A 17892-nucleotide genomic window follows, 5' to 3' on the forward strand; every position below is an offset into this window, starting at 1 on the left:
ACGCACGCACACACACACAAACTTGTGGTTACAGCAGGCTCCCCACGCAGAGTGAGCATAATTAGCACACTCGTTAAGCTCATCTGCATCTCTCTTCAAAGGAGATCGATGCAAATGGATAGGATTTAGCCACTGGCAGCAATTAGGCCAAAAAAATATCCTAGTTGGAGAAACTCAGCTACAGCGAAGGCAAAGTCGGTTTCATGGCAGGGAATACATGCATTTTCTGCCCCTGCATAATAATGATGTTTAATATTGCTTTCATTTACTCTTAAGTCAAATCAAGTTTTGTTTAATCCCGTTTGGTACTAGCACTCCTGGCAATCCTGGACTTTAACAGATAATTCAGTTTCATTAGGAAAATGCCCTACCATCACCAAGTTATTCTACATGTTGGCTATGTAGCTATATCCTGATATATATTTCACACCTCTGTGCCATAGAGCTCTATTGTTGTCCATAAACGATTTTAACCCTTGTTCTACAAACACAGACAGAGCCCAGTACTGGCTACTATGGGTGCAGTGAATGAAGCCTGATAAATGACCTCCCTGCCACGGCCAGCATGAGCCCACTACATTGAACCCATGTAGGGGTTAGCTGCCACAGCTTGAAGAAGTACTGAACCTCAGCTACCCAGTCAAGGGACAACTGACCATAGTAGCCAAGGTAGCTGGTTTGAAATACAGTCAAATCCCTGCAGACCGCAGTACCCAGGGTCATCTAAGGAGCACAGGGATATATGGGCGTATCAAGTGTGGGACAGGTGCAGCACAACTGACACACACACACAGTCCTGTTTCTATCACTTTTGGGGATATTACATAGACTTGCATTCATTCCCCAGAGGCTTAACCACCACCTAACCATTGACGCTAAATCCTTATCCTGAGGAGGGACCAGAGGACAAAAATCAAACTTCTAGTACCTCTGAACTTTTTGGGAACGAAGGTGGGATTTGGTCTGAGAGTAGGTGCTGAGCTGAAGGTGAGTCTGGCTGGGTGCTGCAGTCTGCACTTCAGAGTCCATATCCTAAATGGCAGAGATGATGACGTCTCTGGCAGAGAAAAAGCTTTCATCATAGTCTATGTGTTTGAAGGACTTTGAGCACTCCCTGAGCATTTTTGTTTACACTCTCTGGTTTCTTCAGGAGGAACTTCAGAGCAGTGTCCACCACCTTTGGTACCACAGTACTGGTACAGGAGATGGCAGGAAGGCCAGTACATCCCCCTCTTCTCCTGGACAAATGACAGAGATGAACACCTGAAGGCCCTCCAATGTGACCGTCCTGCTGAACAGCTGCAAAAGTTGTTCTTCTTTGTCCAGCTCTTCCAGGAACTCTTGCTCCATCAGCCTGAGACAGCAGTGCCTCGCCATGGTCCATGCCTGTCAACATCACTCTTTAGGTAGACTCAACAGGAACATAATGCAGCTGATGGCAGACACATTTTAACAACCAAACTCTGATGTTAAGATATATCAAGTGTTCACTTTCCAGGTCAGCCATAAGCAGTTGATTAATGACTAGCCTATCAATTATGTCTTGAAACCTATAAAAATAAAAAGACTGTGTCATCTAACTTTTACAGCTTTTAATTGTAAAATAGCTCTAATCGAATAAGACAGTCTTGTTCTATGTAATGTAAGTATGTTTCTAATTGAAAAGATCAGACTTGCAAAAACATCCTGCTAGTTCAGGCAGTACTTTTAAGTAATGATTTATTGGTAGGCCCAATAGCAAGCTTTCAGGTAACATAATAGTAACAACTTTTGGATGAAACTTGGTGGGGACATTCTGGTCCATAAAGAGGGATTACAGACACTTTTCATCCAGCAGGTCAAAATTTTAATTTGTCCAATAAATTATTAGCTTTATGACCAAAACTAATGACTTTCTGTTAGTATGTGGACGTTTGTGGCCTACTATGCCTCTTGTAGTAATAGTAGCTGCTGTGCCTGTACCCATTTTTTTGATTTGTGTTTTATATTTTTTTGAATAATGCAATGAATCTTTTGAAAAGGGAAAATCATTTTTGCATGTGATCTGCAGGGTTGCAGTGGATTCGTGTTGATTTTGACCAGGGGCTGAGATTACCCGTCCTTGATCATTCTAATAAACAAACATCACATCATGCTGTTGGATGTTTCCTCTTCCTCTGTCCTCCTTCCCCCCTGTGTTTTGCTCCATCTACCTGGTATATATTTGTGCGAGAGTCAGAGAGTAAGATGCAGAGCGACAAAGAGGGAGTGGATTAGACGGTGAGCGTCTTAATCAAAGCTGTCACACAACATATATACCAGTCACATCCTCGCTTCATCCTAGGGGCTGCTGTGGCTCAGGTCATCCATCTCATTCACTTTACCTGCTCCATCAGTCTGTTTTCACATCTCTAATGAGTCCCCTTCTGAATGCTTATTTTTCTGTAACAACCTGAATCTCTGTGGCACTACACTGATCGACGTGCAGATGCCAAGAGCTAAATCCAAGGCCGGAAGCAAGAGGAGAGAGATGGATGTTTGTGACCGTAAGTTCAACATTATGAGGCTTTTAATATTCTAACAAGGCATGGCAATGTTAGTTTAAAAGGTGATTAGCATCCCTCCAAGTCTGAATTCCATCAGAGGAGATAATTAACATTTTTAGTGTAGATTGGCTTTTTGAGTTTTGTTTATTTATTTATTTTTTACTTATTATTATTATTAACTGTTCTTCTCCTCCTTCACCCAGCCAACTATCAGCAGGATGGTTCTCCCTTGTGAGCCGGGTCCTGCTTCAGGTTTCTTCCTGTTAAAAGGCAGTTTTTCCTTGCCACTGTCTGCTAGCTTGGGGATTCAGGCTCTGGGTTTCTGTAAAGCACCTAGAGACAATTTTGATTGCAAAAGGTGCTATATAAATAAAATTGAATTGAATTGAATTGAGTTGAATTTATCATTCTTATTATTTCAGAGACATTTGATATGGAAGGTTAAGCTGTTCTGTCCTACTCCCAGTGGGCAACCAGAATTAGCAGTGAAAAATGTTGATGATTGTCAGAGCTCCTACGAAGTTTTCTTTGTGTGGAGGAAAAGAAAGCAAAGAGGAAGCCTTTGCAGCAGCTTCACTGCAGTTTTTTTTTTTAATAATTTGGGCCTCATTAGTCATGTACCTGGAGAGAAAATGGAGATGGGAAGCAGGAAGCTGAATCAAAGAGAAGATGTGTTTTATTTGTTCTTTCTTAGAGGGAAGTATCTGGGCAACATTTTCACACTGGAATGTCTTTATATATGTGTAAATCAGCTCCATAGGTGAGTGGCAGGTCCCTCATTTAATGCTGCTCTGCTCCACCAGCATTTGTTATATTTCCAGAACGTCCCATCATGTGAGAGACATACGTTGGAATCAGCATGCTGCTACACCTCCATCCGCCCACCATAGTAAATGCTAAGAGTCAAATGCACAAGGTTTAGTCTGGAAGAATATTTCCCATTTTATTTTTCTCCACCTTGCATTTTCATTTTCTAAACACTCACCTTAAAATGAGTGTGCCCACTGTCTGCATTAACTGTAAAGTTAATCTGTATGCAGTTTTCACAGTAAGGTTATTATTATTATTTTTTACTGCTGTTATCTATAATTGCAAGAAAGACATAATTACCTTTTGCCAAACTTGGCATGGAAGACAGACAAATACTTTGAAAGTAATATTTTCACATTGCACACATTTTTGAGGATATTTTATTAAAACATAGAAAAATGTGTTGGTCGAGTTTATCACAAGTACCTGGGGAGGCAAGTATCAACAATTTCAAAATAAAATTTTAAAGCAATCAGTCAGATTACTTTTATTGTTGTTGTCGTTGTTTGACTGTTGTGTTATCTTTATTTTATAGAACTTGTCCACAACAAACTGTGAAGTTGTAAAAGCTTTTATAAAAGCTCAGACATTTAGGCTTAGACCAGTGGCTCTCAAACTCTAAATGTTACATTTCTCAAAAAGGGGGACCCCAAAGTGCACACACACACACACACACACACACACACACACACACACACACACACACACACACACACACACACACACACACACACACAGAAACCAGGAGAGGGTAAAACACAAGCGTTTACTGAACTTTGGGAGGTCTTCCTAACAGAAGATGAATGAACGCTACCTAGCAAAAGTATTCTAAGTTGATTTGAGGTGGACGGCAGATGAGTGCTCGTGGTCTCTGTTTCCTCCAGCAGAAATCCAAAGAACTGAGCAGGGGTCCGTTCACAAACAGACAGGCAGAAAATACATGGAGACAGAGCAGAAAACAGGGCAAGGTAAATCCTGAGTGAGTCTTCACAGGGAGAGATCTTACTACACAAGGAAAGTCAATCTGGATTCCACTAAGGCAGCAGGATAATCTGACAAAGGTGGAGAGGAGAGACTGGTCTAAAAAGGTGGCTGATTGGTGAACTGGAGGCAGGTGTGTGAACAGGCAGGTGAGGGAGAACAGGAACGCATAGCTCAGCCAGGAAGGAGGACAGAAAATAAGGAGAAAAAATCAACAAGACACAAAATAGGCCGAACCCTGATATTAAAGAGTTGGTTCAGCCAAATTGCACATATACATTTTTTGTTTCTGACATGTCTTCCTCCACCTTAACCCAGTGGAGTCAAATGGACTTTAGAGTGCTCGGAGCACTGAAACATATTACAAAATTAACAGCAACGTCTTCCTTCAAGTGCACATGATTACTTTGGATTATCTGTAGTTCCAACTGAAAATGAACTAGTAATACAGAGTAAACTAGTATAGACAGAGTAAAAATAGTCTTTTCTCACAGTGAAAATGGTTGTCATGGAAGTCACCTGCTCCAACCGGCATAGCGTGTAAGAGCCATAATACCGATATATATTATAAATGTATGCTGTCAAGGCTTTTTGAGACTTGTCACACATGACAGCATAAACAAGAACCAATATTTACCAGATCAGGTATTCCACTCGGAAGGTAAACAGTTTTTGACCCCTGGAGCGGTGTTTGGTGTTGTTGGAGGAGAAGAAGAAATGGACTGAATGTTTAACTGCATTAGCAATCTGATCATTTTGAATCAAGATCAGATCTACAATTGATTTTTCAGGTAATTTTTCAGGTAATGTTTTCTGGTAATATTTAATGTCCCCTTGCTTTACAAACCGGATTGTCTAGTACACCTGCACCAGGGGGTCAAAACAAGTGTGATGCAGCCAACTAGATGGCCATACTGATGAGTTTCTTCATATGACTCTTGCTTGGGTGGCATATTGTAGATAATTGTGGTTACGATTAAATAAATTGTGACATTAATTTTTGGACAGATGCTGTAAATCATGTATCAGCATGTCAGGTAAGTCCAAAGGATCCAAGACATCCAACACAAAAAATCCAAATCTTCCAACAAAGTCCACGGAAGCTTCGGGAGAGGCTGGGCGGGTAAGACCAAAGGCAAAGCAATGAGCCTCAAGACAGAACAAAGACAAAGAGTCCAAAGCCCAAGCACAAGAACAAAGAGGAGTAAAAACTGGTCTGGACATCAATACCACTGTGAGTGATGGAATAATGTGGTGGAGGTGGAGAGCGCTTAAATGCTGGCAGCAGGTAGCAGGTTGACTGGTAGGTGATCGTGGTAGAGGGAGACAGAGAGAGAGAGAGAGAGAGAGAGAGAGAGAGAAGAACAAAGAAAACATAATCCTAACAAAAGAAAACTATCACCCAAGTTAACTACAGCAAACAGTTTAGTAAGCAGCAGTTTGTGGTTACACTGGTGATACATTGGAGATGCCTTCAAATTCTGGCCGTACTTCCTTTAAAACCCAAACAATAAACTGTAAGAAGCTAAAAAGCTTCAACGAGTTGAGAAGAGCTGCACAGGCAAGTGATAATTTTCTGCAAGTTTATTATAAAAAAAATTTATTTGTTCTGCTTGAAAACTTTCACCCAGCCTTCTTTTACTCTAATAAGATGTGCTCTTTCTGAAATATGTCTGCCTTCATATTCTCTTACATCTAGACCCTCTTTGATGACTGAGCTGTTGCTCCATCCCTCTATATCTGTTACGAATCCGCAAAGTAATCTGTCAGCCATTATGCTCTGTTGTACAAATTGCATGTATTATCATCTTTAGTACTTCCTATTTGTTCAATTCTTATCTAGATCCTCCTCTCTGCTGCTGCAACAAGCCCAGTTTCCCCATGGGGGACCATTAAGGTTTCATCTAATCACCTAATCTAATAATGCTGAAAAGTTCAAGTGTTCTACAAATCATGAGCAAACTGTTGCTTTAAGCTCAATGTCATCCATCTGGAACAATGATGTCGCTTGTGATAGAATCATTGAGATGTCTGTCATTTGGATACTCGTCCCAGTGGAGCCATTTTCTGCTCTCATTATGCTGATTTAGCTCTGCTTCTTATGCCCTTCTCTCCCATTTCTGAATGTGTTGCTCACGAGGCAGTAAGCTGCAATGAAAACAACAGAAATGTGAGCAGCCGATGAATTAAATATATCAAAAACAAGAGCAGTCAGCAGAATCACTGCCCAGGATAAGCCTGTCTAATAACCTGTAAAATTACATCTCTTTCCCCTTATTACTCATAATGAAGTGTGCATGTGGTCACAGAAACACTCACAGATATTCAAGTATGGACAAATAAACCTAGACAGTGTTTGTATTGGTGTCTGCCTCATGAGCATGTGATATGTGACATGAGAACATGCTGCATGGTGTTGGCTTTACAGATAACCCTGGTTATTCCAGCTCAGCTTTTATTTTTGCAGTTTTGGTTATTCTACCCTGTCCTTATGTGTTGTGTTAGGCAAATTATTCTTAACTGCTAACTTAATATGAAATATTACTCACTGGAGAAGTATTGAGATTCAAAAGTAATTTGTTACTTGTCACTTTACTTTCATGATTCGGCCCAGCTCCATTAAAGCAACACAATGTCACACTCACAAGTGACTCTCATTCAGCTTCACATGAGCTACACAATCTTGTTCCCACCGTGTAGACCTGGAAGGAGGAGTAGTGTAGTAGAGAGATGATTATGTACAAAATAAGGAGAGAGAGGGAAATTCTCGACTTGTGCATTGATTCTGAAAGGGGAGATTTGAGTAAAATATATATTCCCTGTTCCCTGGTGCTTTCATGATATCAAATCTGACAAAATAAAGAGAAAGAAAGACAGAAAGGCAAGCTCAATCAACTATTTGTAGTGGTTTTAGGTGCCGAAATGGAATATAGGGGCCATATTTTGGTGTGAAAAGGGCTTTAGTGTGATTAGTACAGTACAAATGTATTGCAAGAAATGTGTGATATATGTGTGAAGGAGAAGGCTCCCTCATGCTTATATCGAATGAGCACATTTTCACTTAATGTGAAGTTACTACCACCTTCCCATGAATAATACATCAGTCCTGAGCTCCTCACTCAGCAGGGTGCCACACATACACACTCACGTATGCGCATGCCACACAGGCACAGGCACAGGCACAGGCACAAGCACAGACACTGCATATGAACCTCTCAATGTTAATAATGACTACATGTGCAGATATGATCACAAGGCCAAAAACAGAAAGTTTCTGGGCCAGAGGAAGTAATAAAAAATGCAAAGTCACACTCTGCAGGTCTCTTTCTCTCTCTTTTTTATACTTCACTGTGGCAGCCGGTATCGATGGGCCATGTGGCGCCGCAATTAGCGCTAGCCAATTCGTGGATGCGGAAACTACGCCAGTGCTCATATGGGTACAATTAAAAGCAGATGCCACTCTAGTTAATGGGGTGTGTACGTGTATTTGTGTGTGGTAGGGGGACGCTGAATTATATAGACAGAAAGAGAGGGGTGGCATATGATGGGAACCAATGCAAGTGGAGCTGCTTAAGCACTAATCTGGTAGGCTCCCTGCTGCCACAGATCAGAGAAGAAGGATACGATCCCCGACCCCAAGGGGCTGAAGACTTGCTGAGGAGTCGAGATGTAAGAAAACATGGAGGAGGGGGATGGAGAGACAGCAGCGTTACCCATGCAATTTAGATTAGTTGTGATCAAGCCTGGGAAAACAAAGGCAGGTAAAGAATTCACACTGAACCCCCAACTGGTCACATGCTTGCTGAGGTGAGCATGAAGAAAGATGAGAGGAGGGAGGTGAAAGAGCAGGCTTACTACGACATGGGAGTGGATGTAAAATGAGAGAAGGTGGAAGAGTGGTTGGAAAGCACTGAGAGTCCACTGGGGGGTTTTTACTGGCAGAGTAGCTGGAAGCGGATGAAGAAGAGGGAGTTTCACTGAGGGGATATTTATCTTAATATTTATTGTTCCTTGTTTAGCAGTTTCATTCAGTGCTCTAGTTTAACCTGTGTTTTGTACGTTTTCCTTTAGATCTCACTAGACTTAATGTACGGTAATAATGATTTAACTGCTGGAACTTTCAGCTTAAGGGAACAAAAATCTCTGTGGGGTTATCACTATTAGTGACATATTACATATTTCATATATCTTATCACATGTAGTTATTAGATTAGTGCAGCTTTAAAATGGATACATTTAAAAATGCCGACTCTGCTGTGTAGAGTACATGTGGAAAACTGGGCTTTTTTTGAAATGAAAATATATGTCTACTTTTCAGCAGCATTAAGACCAATTTTCTGTGACATCTAGTTTCCTATTTGATTTTAATCCAGGAACTAATGTTAGCCTTGAGCAGCAAGAAGCATTAATAAATGCTGATCAAATCAATACATGTACAGTCATCTAACTGCAGAAACAGAAAGATATCAACAACACTGTCAAACAGATGACAAAAACTGGGATATGTCAGAGCTATAATGCATTATTCTTTGGTGTGCCATCAAACCAAAAGATGTCATTGTGAATGCTCCACACGTATTTTCCAAAAGGTTCCAATGACTTCATTGATTCTCTCAATCATAATGATAAAAAATTCCCATGTTAAAGTGTGCCAAGGTCCACACCTTCCTGTGACAAACAGCTGGAATATGTTGTTTACTGTTAAATACCATTAGCACTTCATTGAGCTACATAATGCTTATATCATTCTGTCTCATATCTGATTCATAAAACACATTCTCAGTCTCTTTTTGTGAAATAAAGAGTGGGAAAGGAGGTGGGAGGAAAGTTGGAAGTGCACCAGCTTCCAGCCTGGGGAGCAGTTACCTCATGACATGGAGGGAGGTAATTGAGAGAAAGGAAAAGGTGAATGAATGTAAAACTACAAGGAAGTCAAAAAAGCCGGTGCGAAGAACTCAAGACAGAGTGTGATGTGTGAGATGTTTCAAGGTGTGAGGGTGATAACACTGAGGGCAATATAACTGCACAAGGGGGAAGCAGGAGATGGGTGAACTTCTAGTGTCATTCTGCATGAGGGTAAAGCAGTTAAAGAATAATTGCTCCTGCAGGAGAGGAGTGAGCACATTTCATTTGAAGTGTATTTGTGCCAAGCAGTTCCTCCTGCCTCTCCTGGCAAGCTAGCATCCAACTGTGCTAAAGCCCAGTCTCTTTTCGCCAAAACAGCTCTGTGAATTAAAAGTTCCTGGCATCAGCTAGCCAGAGTTGGTTTTTAAGCCATTTGGAATGACATCTTGGCAGGAAGTTATGTGTATAATGTCTACATTTGCACAGGTGAGTGTGTACAATACTGCCATTCTTAGAATTTGTCAAAAACAAATAATAATTGTTATGTATTGTGATATTCCATTTCAGTCTCTGTGCCAATGCATGTTCTCTTGGTCCACAAACACAGAAAGGACTTGTGGTCATGAGGTCACGTTGCGAGAAAAGTAAATTAGGCAATGAGAAAATGGGCTTTCTGCATATTCTGGGAGCCTTAGACAGAAAGGTTAATGGCTTTATGAGATTGCAATGACACGTTACTGCAATCACCTCCGAGCAAACAAATTATTTGATTGTAATATTGCAGAATGTAGCAGTTGTTGCAGGCTGTTGATAATGGAATATTAAATCCACGGGCATGTGTATATGTGTGATAATGGCTTAAGACCGCTTAGGCACTTGCATGTACGTGCATTTACATATGTGATAATGTATGTCTTTATGTGCATGTATGTATGCTTGTGTAAATCCTAAAATGCCATTTCCCGCTGTGGGTGTTCTGTTCCACTCTCCTTTGAAAGCTCAGATATAGAAAAAAAAAGAGCCCTGAATCGGGTGGCCCAGGACACTCGGGGGTCACATCAAAGGGCCTTTTTTTAACGCATCACTTATGCATAGAAATGCACTAAGCAGCACAAATTACTATTTAAGGGTGTTCTGGAGGTGTAAGAACATACAGTACACTGCAGAGGAATTCCCCACAGACTGACAGCTGTCACTGGGGCTCCACAGTGGCAAACTGACCTCTAACACAAGATAAACCATAACTGGGAATGTCTGTGTACAGGTAGGGATAGTATGTGTTCTTCTTTTGTGAGGGGAGAGCAGAAGGAACTGTGTGTGTCATGATACATGTGTTTGCTACCATGCATCAGTGCAGTCCATCAGTGAAGAGGAGTTGTGTGAAACAGACATTGAGGTGTATGCGGGCTCAGCTGTCAGGTCTCCCTGGTGGGCCATTAATGCTGATGCTTGGCTAGGGTCTATCAAGTGTAGGACATCAACATCACCCCTGTACATGAAGGCACACACGCACAGGGCCTCTGCCTTCTCACCTTGGCCTGATGGGACATCACTGGGGGGATGTACATCCACCACCAAAGACAATTTGTCTTGATAGCTGAGATTGTAGACCCATAGCGATCTCTCGTTCTTCCTCTCTCTCTCTCTCTCTCTCTATGCCTCATCGGTGTCCCTCAGGTCCCTGGATGTGTCTGATGGTAAAAAGCACGACTGGCTGACATGATGTTTTGGCTGATTGACGACAGGCCAGCTCACCACATGAGTGGAGAAACAGCCTGTTTCCCTGCCCGGGGTTTATAGGAGGAACTGAATGAACACTGGCACATGGATGTCAGGCAGTAAATCTTCTCTACAATGAGATCTGGATGGTGCCTTAGAGCACATGGGCATCATTTAGATATGACTCGGGGTGGTACTCATTATACTTCAGCTTAAGTGACTGCAGATAGAAGCGTGAAAACAAAAACAAAAGCAGAGCAAAGCTTTTTCAGAAGACTTTTATCCTATGAGCTGGGAATTTTTTTTGGCAGGTGCCAGCCCACCAACTGTGGATACATGGCTGTGCAGTGGGAGAGTGACTGAGGCAGATGTTTGGCTGTGTTATGACTCTGGTAATAAGACAGACATGTGGCAGTCCTGCATCCAGAGGAGCAGGTGCTGCCACCACACAGCCATTACCGTCTGCATTGATGAGGTCGGGGACTCAGCTATGCTGGATGTTAGATGGTTATTATCCCTTAAAGTAAAACATAAAATAAATAAATGGGCAAGCTGGTGAAGTCAGCAAACCAACCCCCCCAAAAATAGTACAATATTCCAAAAGGGACTGGTAGTGATGATTAGCGAGCGCATGTCCTAATCTTTTTCATATGTTATATAATTTTTATCATCTGTGGTATCACTACAAAATTCATTTAATACCTTATTTGGCACTCAAAATACCCCATGATATTTATCCCTCAATGATTAATGGTTAGTCTCCTATAAGGATTAGCCTGGCAGAAATGCAGATTTACATGTTCTCAGAGTTGAAGGGATAAACTACATACAATGCCTGAAGAGATGGAGGGGAGCAACTGAGGTAAGAAGGAACGCTTAAGGCTGCTGGCTGAATAGTGAAGTAAAAGAAGAAAGATGCAGGCTGAGGGATGGATGAAGGGAGGAGGTGAAAAATGACTAGTATCTCTTTAACGTCCTCTGACGTCACGCTGATGCAGATCTGCCCGGCTTGATGCGAGAGGAGGAGGAGAAGGAGGAGGAGGAGGAGTGAGAGATGCCGAAAAAATGAAACTCCTCAGCACTAATTTTTCACATCCCTCTGCGGGAGAAGATGGAGACCAACCCTACCACAACCTCCACAGAAAGGAGCGGATTAATACCTATTTCGACCATTGAGTGAACGTGAGTAGGCTGTCATCACGACAGAACTTGCGGTTAAACGCGACGCATCTTTTAGTATAAAAGCTACCATATTGAGGTCAGAGGAAAGCGTTGCCAAGGCGACCAGCTTGCTAGGGAGGACACTGCGGCGCGCGTCACACGCCGGGAACGAGCGAGCGTGCGTTCCGGCGAGGGTGCGCACGTGCGCGCGTGCGCTACTGCCTGCTGAAGCGGTCACGGCATCCACACAGCAGCAGCGGCGGCGATAGCAGAGACAGCATCTTTCACAAGACTACAGCGTTGCATACAGTTTATGTCCGCCGTTACCCAAGCGAGTTAAATCAAGCCGCGGCTTGGACATTGACTCGGACCGGTGGTCAGCGGTGTCGAAATTGTCCTTGAAGGGATTTATCGAGGATTTTATCGACGACGACGTCCAAGAAAAACGCTCAAAAACTGAGTAGCTGCGACCATTGGTCAACACAGGTGACACTTCCCAGGCTGTCAAATCCTCTGACACCCCGCAGCCACGTCCGGGTTATTTGGGGGTTGCTTTGTCGTCGGTAAAACAAACATTCTGCCTGTGAAAACTGGACTGTCAGCACAGAAATTCGTTAATATTTGCCGTGCAGGAGAGGACAGTCTGGACCGAGGCGAGTCTGCCTGCTCGGATGGGAAACATTACTATATCCTGCCGTGTGTGGTGTCTAATGCAGTAGAGGCAGCTTTATTTTTGGTATTCAGTCTCCGCTCATTGTCTCCAGTCATGAAGTCCCACCTGTCGACCCGGTTGGATTGAACGGGGTACTGCTGCCGTTTAACACTTTTGAACGTGTTTTTTTTTTTTTATTTATTTATTTTTATTTTTATTATTATTTTCTTTTTTTAGAAGCAAGCACTTTTTTTGCTCGCTTGACATTTACTCCTGCTGGAGGAAGGTTAAGAGGAGAGGACAACGGAGAGAAGGACGAAATCTCAGGAAGAGAAAACAAAAAACAAACAAAAACGCAAAAACATCTGTGGGAATCTGGCACCCCACTAGCACCAGTGGATCACAAATTAACAGGTAGGCTGAGGTGCATGGTCAGTACTAATTTCTACTGGGGAGGTTAATCTCCTTCTTAAAATCTAAATGACACAGTAAAATATGTTGTTCAGTTGATTATTGTTTTTGTACTGTTAATCATGTTTGTGTGTGCCTTTGACATCTAAAATTTTGAAAAAAAAAAAATCCATAAATGAGTATCATAATCAGTAAACTGAGGCTGAAATTAGGGATTTTTCTGTGCATGTTTCCTATTTTTTATTACCTGTTGCCTACATGTCATTTCCACAACGGATTTTTTCGAGAATTAATGGAGATGCAGGTTGTCAACAGCCCATTGAACAGATGAGGGTGTTCGAATCGTTTCTTGAGTGAATGACATCTTATGAGCTGTTCTTTGCCCAATCTGTTGGATTTCGCAGCATTTTTTAATTAATTCATTAATTTTTTTTGCTTTTGTATGTCGTATGTATGTGTTTATGCTGGGTGGCCATGTCAAAGCTGTTGTGAATGAGTCGTGCTTTATGCAGACGAGCCGCTGCTCCTTCATAACAGAGAAGATGTATCCTGATGAGGACTTGGACTCAGAGCTTCTCTAGTGGAATGAGAGAGACAGAGCCTGCTATTCAGTCAGGCCGAGCTCTTTCCTCTGTCCTCGTAACATGAAGAATTTGTAGCTTATTACTCAAATCAATGCTGGATCAGTCTTTGCACATGAGGCGATCATTGTGCATTTCTTGAATTGTGGATTGTGTGCAATAAGAGCTAAATGAATAGGAGTGTAAGGGACATTTTGCCAGTAAACCACCCTGTGTTGCAGACCATTGAAATCATGCACACACACACACACACACACACACAAACACACTCACAAAAGTGCCCCTTCAACTGTAAAATCATCCTTCAACTTAATCTGAGCATATTTTCCTGGGGTCTTTATACTCAAAAGACCCAGGAAACGCCATGACCATGAGAGCATATTCCCCTAAATGCTCCCCACCACACACACAAATAGATGCACACACACAGCACGAAGAATGGAGCGCATTTATATGCTGTGGCTGGTGTTGTGGGGCATTCGGATCAGCAGGGCCTGCTAGATGATAGAATTCAGCAGGGACAAGAAGACCTCTGTTCTTATCTGCAGCGACGAGAAGGGGAAGGCAGCTCCGCTCGGCTCGTCTCAGCTTCCCTCCATGGTTTAGGCAGCTAGCCTGCCCATATAGTGAGATAGGGGCATCTCCTCTGTGGGGAGAAAGCCTTTTAATGAAGGCAGGAGGAAAAATGTGCGACTGTCCTTGTGCTAAATAGATGTTGTCACAGAGGAGTTGTTATTTATCTCGATGGCGGCCTGCTGGAAACTTTGAAGACCTGTGGAGATGTTTAAGGGGGATAAAGGAGGGACGCCAATGCAGTGTAAAGAGTGATTGCAGGCATTTGTGCGTGTGAGAGAAATATGTACACACAGAATGGTAGAAAAAAATGGAGGAGAGGGGGAGACATCATAGAACATTCTTTCAGCAATGCAACATGGTGTATTCCCTTTATTCATTTGAATACAAGCTATTAGTAAAAGCATACCAAAAACACAGGGTGGGTAGTCTCTGTGCTAAGGTTAACCAACCACTATTTTCATTACAGATTAGTCTGCTAATTATTTTCATAATTGAGAGATTAATCTTTAGTCTGTAAAATGTGAAAAAAAGGTGCTAAAATTCTCATCACAATTTGTCAGAGCCCACAGCGATGTTTTCAAATTGCTGATTTTGTCCTGTGGACAAAAAATCCTGACACTGAAGAAGATGGAGCCAGCAAATGTTTGATATTTGACAGAAATCAGCTTTCAAAATAAGTGGCAACTATTTTTTTTTCCCAACTAATTGATTAATGGACTAATCCCAGCAGTTTTAGCCTGCACACAATACATTCTTCAAGATTCAATTTAACTGTAATTATGCAACACAAGATTGTATAATGAAATTGTCGTTGTAGTCCCAAATGATACCCACAAAACCCCCAAATTATAAAAATGAGTGGTTTAAAACAAACTGTTGCCATGGTCGAGTGCGGAGGAGGGGTTCAGGAGTCCTGGGGGAAAGACCTGCTCTGTACTCCGGGGGTATGTGTGCGAGCATTCTGCATGTAAGACTTTGTTCATTTTTTTGTGTGTGTGTATGTGTCCCAATCAACAAAACGCATGCAAGGCTCTTAAAAACACTGCTCAGTGGCACCCGTCCCCTGCAAGGTGCAGCAAAGTTGGAGGCTGATGGGTCTGAAGTGTTCAAAGCGTGTCGCTGGGTAGATTGATGGCTCCTAGCGTGGGTCACTAAGCAGTCAGCAGATGCAGGCTGGTGTTGTGACAGGGTGGGTTGAAATAGCCACCACAATCACACACAATCACACTTTCACAGTGCTTAAAATCCTTGCCTGTCCGTTGACTGCTGCTAATTTTATCCCTCACTATTTATTTTTTACTGTAGATGAATCAGTGACAGCAGGTCCCCCAGTGCGTTAGGATGTTTTCTGACTGTGGAGATGACAGCAGCTGCTGCTAATTTTAGGTGAGGGATGTCATCTGGGTAAAAAATATTAAGCACTATGGCAGCTGACATGCTGACTGGAGAACTCATTTGCTAAATGCTAGTGAAATTAAATGTTTGTTTAGCAAAGTTGAAATGAATTAGTAAAGCCAAGGCTGGCTGAACACATGAGTCCTCAGGGAGGCACTGTTGCTCACATCTCCCTTTTGTTACGAGAAGCTGAGGAAGGGAACAGTGTTTATCAGTTGTTGCTTTGAAGGTATATTCTCAGGACTGCTGGCATAATTCTGTTTGCCGAACAGAGAAAATTTGTCTTCCACTTGTCAGCTAACTTGAATGTTCCATGTGGTACATTTAGTGGTTGTATAATGGTTTGCACATTTTAATGATCTGTTTAGAAAAGCTAACCAAGAGCAGACAGACACACTTAATTTATGTATTTATGAAAATATCCTTGGGCTATGGATGGATCTTTGGTATTTGAGCAGATTCTGTGACATGCTCATGTTGTTCTGTCCTCATAGGTGTTAGCACTAAACTGCACAGTGAAAAGTAAAGCTGACTGAATGGAATAGCTCTACAGTGGATGCTCTTTTTAACATAGCAAGATTTGGGAATTGACAACATACTGTGCACAACTTAAAGACTTGTCTCCCCATGTAATAACCCAGTCTTCTACATGTTTGTTGATATGTGTAGGCCACCTCTCTATAAGACCATATATTCTCTGTGTGACTTTATTGTATTGCCTTTATTCCCTATTCATATATTCGCTTGTTTCTTTTCTCCATCCGTCTGTGGCCAACTCATTTTTTTTCAAAGGGAGTCGGTCTGTTTTCTTTTCCAAGGAGTGTGTGTCGTTGCTATGGCAGCATCTTTTTGGAAGGACAAAGATTTTAAACCTGAAGCTTTGGTTTTGTTTTTGCCGGTTTGTACGTGTGCACCAGCATGTGTCCGGGTATATTAAGGCTGCAACATTAATCAAAAAAACAACTGACATCACGATATTGACTGCTGCAATGTCCAAACTGCTGGAGGGTGCATTTTTTTTCTTTATGATAAAGCTCAGTAAACAATGTTCTCTGGAATTGTGCAGAATCCTTACACGAAATCATTATGTCCAAATATTATATTACATTGATGTTGAGCAAACCTAAGCATTAGCAATGTTTTATTTTATTTGGGCTTTTAGACCTGGGAAAATTGATCTGCAAATGTTGGATGTTCAGTTTATTGTAATTTAATGCCCAGGGATGCATGATATGTATTGGACAGATAAATTAACAGCCCAGTAGTGGGAAATTTATATTTTAAGCTATTGGCCACTTATGAAATTTTAGCAGGTAAGTAGAATTGATAATATGTGACCAAATTGCTTTCATTGACTTAACAAGTGAGCATAAACACACTCTATTACTTTAAGTGACAGTATGCATCCTTAAAGTTGGTTTGCGATCTGCCAATAAACACAGAGAGGAGAAAGGGGAAAGGTCTGGAATTTTACCACGACAATTTTTATTTGAGATATGGAATAGGAAATCATCCATCTTTACTCCCAGCATCTCAGCCTTTCCTGCCCACAGGTGTGCATAAACTATAGGATAAGAACTTCTTCTCCTACAGAAATCGACCATGAGAATCAGCTAATAGTCAGTCATTGGTATCAGCTGAAAAATATACATATTGTGCACCCCTAATGGTTCTTGGATATGTGGTGGTGAATAATATTGATATTTGTTTTTCTTTTCTTGAAAGAGTAAAGATAAACAATTACATTTGCGAAGATTGTTCTCCGAGACAAGTACCTCCATCTTCTCTGCTCAGCCTCTCTGTTTTGTTGCGATCCTCTTATAGTGCTGGTCTCCCACAGTCCCTCTGCAGTGGCCCATCTCTCTCTCTCCTTTGTCTGAGCCTGTTGAATGAGGTCTTTGCTCTCTGGGGTGCATGATGGAGACGATGGGTTGGAGCCATTACTTGTCTCAGCTCCATTCTTCCTCTCTCTTTCTCTCTGCCTCAGTCTTCCTCTTTTTCTCTTCATTGCAGTATATTCTTTCTGCCTCTCATGTCTTTCCCTCACACACTCCAAACATTTCTTCCTCTGTCTTCTTAGTTCACCTTCAAACCCCCATGTCATCCGTCAGCCTCAGACTAAGAGCGCTGTAGTGTCCTCAGTGGGCTCATTAAGGTTGGATCAAGGTCGAACATTCTGACAAATTTTGATCGGAAAAACCTGATGTTCGCTTCTCAAATCTCCGGACAACAGTAG

General features: G+C 41.9%; 1 protein-coding gene across 1 annotated transcript in view; it reads left to right on the plus strand.

The window, feature by feature from the left end:
- The first annotated feature begins 11920 nt into the window (after nucleotides 1-11920).
- nlgn2a (neuroligin 2a) overlaps nucleotides 11921-17892 on the plus strand; it is a 166253-nt gene continuing 160281 nt past the window's right edge. Inside the window, exon 1 of the mRNA XM_046380881.1 lies at nucleotides 11921-13107. The gene's annotated coding sequence lies outside the window, so the exon portion shown is untranslated. The remainder of the gene's footprint in view (nucleotides 13108-17892) is intronic.

The sequence above is a fragment of the Scatophagus argus genome, chromosome 23, assembly GCF_020382885.2.
Source record: "Scatophagus argus isolate fScaArg1 chromosome 23, fScaArg1.pri, whole genome shotgun sequence".
NCBI lineage: Eukaryota > Metazoa > Chordata > Actinopteri > Scatophagidae > Scatophagus > Scatophagus argus.